A 4,439-nucleotide genomic window follows, 5' to 3' on the forward strand; every position below is an offset into this window, starting at 1 on the left:
ACACACACACACACACACACACACACACACACACACACACACTAACACACACACACACACACACACACACACACACGCGCGCACACACAGGCTGTCAGTCAGCTGAAATAACCTGGAAGCTCTTCCACTACGATCTGGAAGTGAACGACTAAACAAACCGAAAACACAGGCAGCGTCTGTCTGGAGAGAGAGAGAGAGAGAGAGAGAGAGAGAGAGAGAGAGAGAGAGAGAGAGAGAGAGAGAGAGAGAGAGAGAGACTACAGCTCCAGACAGCCTGGTAACAACAACCCGCCATGTGAATTTCTCTCTTTTCTATTCTGTTTTTTCCTCAATCTCAAATCCATCAAAGTGACCCGACCTGCCGTTCGGCTACATCAAAGCCCTCGTGCACCCCCCCCCCCCCCCTCCCCCCCACCCTCCCTGCCGGTCACCGGTCACCGTCAAAACAGACATGAGCTAATCTTCCAGGCTGCAGACTCTCAAACAAACCCAAGAGACTGATGGATGCGTCTTCCGCTGCTAATCCCTCCTCTAACTCATCCTGATAATCCGTTAATTCATCACGTAATCCGACACGGCAGCGCGCCCTGCCGCCCCGCGTGAACGGGGAAAATCATCCCGCTGCCGTTCACGTTATAATTCAAAAACCCAGAATGCAGTAAACCAAGCGGCCGTGTTGTGCGCGTGCTACCGGAGCACCGGCACAAACACTGCAGTCCGCTTCACAGCTTTGTTTTTGGCATGCAGCAGGCAGCGGCGGCGCGCGCCGGTTAGGCTACCAGAGGAGGAACTGGGCTCTTACCGTTTGTTGATAATCCGTCACGAGCCCGCCGCCGCCGCCGCGAGCCGCACACACCTGCAGCTTCAACGGCATCCCGCGTGCAGACACCGAAAGCCACGGGATAGCCCTGCCGTGTGCTGGCTGGCGCGCGCGAGGGGGAGAAGGGGGTAGGAGGGGAGGTGTGTGTGTGTGTGGTGTGTGTTTGTGTGTGTGTGTGTGTGTGTGTGTGTGGGGGGGGGGGGGGGGGGTCCGTTCCCGTTGTCTGCCAGTCGTCTTCATCTTCATCATCCTCGCGGCGGTGAAAGATATCAAAGTAATTTCAATTAAAAAAACATGTAATAAAATAAATAACTAAATAGAACCAAAATAAATGAAGTCATCGCCCCGGTGGTTTTTCTGTTTTGGTCTCGCGCTCGCTGCTCGCGGCTCGCTCCCTCTTCCATCGCGGCGGAACTGTCCCCATCTCGGTCCGCCACATTAGCATAGACAAGCAGCACGAGACGGAGAGCGGAGCCATAACGGCGGAGGAAGAGGAGGAGGAAGAGGAGGAGGGGGGGGTGGGGGTGGGGGTGAGGTGTGGGTGTGTATGCGTGTATGTGTGTGTGTGTGTGTGTGTGTGTGTGTGAAGGGGGGTCGGGTGTGTGTGTGTGTGTGGGGGGGGGGGGGGTCGGCTTCCCCTCCGCTCCTCGAGCCCGCCGCGGTTAACAGAGTCAGGACTAGTATTCTCATTAACTAATTAAGTATTACCGTTATTCTCCGCCGGTTGTGGGTCGGTTACCGGGTCCGCGCGCGCGCTGCAGCAGCCCGGGAGCAGCAGAGAGGAGAAGGGCTGCCGGGCCGGGCGGAGTGCAGCAATATAGCCACTTGGGAAATCATAAAAAGTTCATGTTCACGTTAAGCGCGTCCACATGACCAGCCCGTCGGCCAATCCCCGCGCCCGGCCACTCATAAACTTCTATCACAAAGTTGTAAATTTTCATAAAACAACAAGGAATTTATTGCATTTCTTCATGGACTGCCGTTAGAGGCGAGCTGCTCCTCTCTCTCTCTCTCTCTCTCTCTCTCTCTCTCTCTCTCTTTCTCGCACTCTCTCTCTCTCCGTCGCCATTTTCTTCTTCTCCCTTCAGAAAAACAGCAAGAAAAATGGAGGATTGGTTTTTTTTTCCCTCCCTTTTTTTATGTTTGGATGTTTGGAAAGTGTTTTGTTGCTGGAAGGTAACTGGTGTTGTTGGAGTGTGTGTGTGTTTTATTGGAGATGTAGGACGTGTTTGTTTGTGTGTGTGTGTGTGTGTGTGTGTGTGTGTGTGTGTGTGTGTGTGTGTGTGTGTGTGTGTTGTTTGGCCTCCCACCTGATTCCCACTGGAAAATACTGCTGAATAATAACGAGCCGACCTGCTGATATCATTCCTTCATTTTCTCCTTTGTCTCTTTTTCCCCTTTAAATCTTTAAATCCCGCTGCAGCGTTTTGTTAATTTAACTCTTTACTCTGTGATCATGAGTTTCTATCTGAGTAGAGTGCAGCTCTCAGATATTTAACATTAAATAATCTGATATTCCAGCTGGGGGGAAAAACGGTCATGTAGCTACTTTGTATCTTTTTAAATATTTAACCCCTAAAGCTTCTGTTTTAAACAAAATAACACCAGAGAAGAATAAAGTAGCATTCAAAAAATCATGAAAATATGTGTAAGTATAACTGAATTTTGATTTAACAAAAAGGAAAATAAAAACTTGGAAATCAAAGCACACGATTTGGAAAAATTACAGAGTTAATTTACTTTATAATTAAATATTTTTTACAGGAACATCCGAATACTATATAGTGTATATGGTGATATTAACTGACAGCCGCTTTGTTGATGTGAAACTGAAAATGTATTTTTCCATAACAATAACATACAGGCTAATGGAACCGAACGAGCCTCTTTTCCCCAACTAATAACAAGAGAAATATTTAGAGGAAGAAATGTTGTCAGTCAGCAAAATATCCCTAATAGGTTTTTCATTATAAGAAGCTTTCGACCAAACTGAACAAATCCAGATAGGCCTAAATAGGACCGGAGCCTGTATGTCCGTCCTCCGGGATGACGGACGGTATTTTCATTAAAGAAGCTCCGTGATGAAACCGGGAAAACACAAATAACGACAGATTGGCTTCATGGACCCAGCAGAGATCCATATGGAGTCCATCACAACTGACGATAAAAAAATAATAATTCTCTCGCTGTGCGGGCAGATTATTCGTGCAGAGAGATAAAAGCCTTCATCAGACGGGGCGTGAGGTGAAGCTCGAGCCCTGCTGAGCGGCGGTGCGGGCTCGAGACGCCGCGCGTAAAAAAAAAGAAAGAGAAAAAAAAAAAGTGGTTTCGCAATGCGGCAACGCGTCGGCGCCGGTATGATGTTATGATGTTATGATGTTATGAAGGCCCACCTGGAGCCGCGAGATGCTGCACAGACAAACCAATACAGTTTAATACAATACAGGGCGACACAGTAGAATCCAGCTCCAGGCCCGCGGCAGACAGAAGGCGGATTTACTTTGTCTAGAAACGTTTAAACCGAGAAGCGAACGAGCAGCCAGAGTTTCCTCCGCTCGCCTCCTGATGTGTTTAAACCGTTTAAAAGCAGCTCAGTTTCTCGGGGTGTTAATGAAGTCTCCACGCAGCCTTCCTGGATCATCCAACGCCTCCTGAATCTTAAATAAGCAGCAGAGACGCCGCCCGCCGCCGCCCGCCGCCGCCGCCGCCTCCTGCACTGCAGCACGGCGGAGACGGAGCGCGCGCCGCCGGTATACCTGCTGCAGCAAGGCCGCATCCAAATCGCTTTCAACACGGGAATAAATACAGAACCGCCTGCCAGCATCTGTCTGTTTCCCAGATTAACTGACCGCTGATTCCACTGACTGTTTTGGAAAAAGAGAACAGTTTCTAGCGCGCTGGAAAACACTAATTCGGGGTTTTGGCCACATTTAAAAACGCTTAAGAAATGTGACTTTAAAGCAGCAGTGACCCACGTGACCCGTCCACAGAAAACACACCGCAGACCCAGTTACACCCGGTACCGGTCCTCACTGCGGCCTGATTCACCTCCTTCACTGTGAGCCGCGGACCCGGATCCGGCGCTTCCTCTATGCAAATGGCACCAGGTTAAAAATTAACAGAAACAGAAGAACAATATGGAAAGCCAAACAGGCGGCCCGGCGCCTTTCAGCGGCCGCTTCCCCCGGTTTGTTCATTTCTTTGTGTGTTTGTTACTTTTATGGGGGGTTTCCGGCCTTTTCATGGATGCAATAAAGGCATTAGGCCCTAAACTATAACACCCCCCCCCCTCTCCCCAATATAACTGGGGTCTTTTGGCCTCCACAGACAGCTGAGGACTTCCAGAAGACGATTTGGTGAAACTGCGGGTGGATATTAGTGTATTTTCAGTTAAAGTCTGTGTGGAGGACTCGCTGGGAAGCGGCGATGTGAGGGTTCCAGGTAAAATCTGAAGGAGGTCCACAGTCTTTACTTTACAGCGAGATCGGAGTTACAGGCCTAAGGGTTTATCTGGGTGGAGTGCAGGTTCAATATTTAACTCCCAAAGGCTCTTTAAAAAAAACATAATAACAGCACACAAGCAGCAAAATATCAGGAATTTGTGGAAAATTCAATTTTG

Source organism: Centroberyx affinis, unplaced genomic scaffold, assembly GCF_046629955.1.
Source record: "Centroberyx affinis isolate AG114_WGS23_722 - 3 ecotype Tasmania unplaced genomic scaffold, CSIRO-AGI_Caff_v1 ptg010708l_1, whole genome shotgun sequence".
Taxonomy (NCBI): Eukaryota; Metazoa; Chordata; class Actinopteri; order Beryciformes; family Berycidae; genus Centroberyx; species Centroberyx affinis.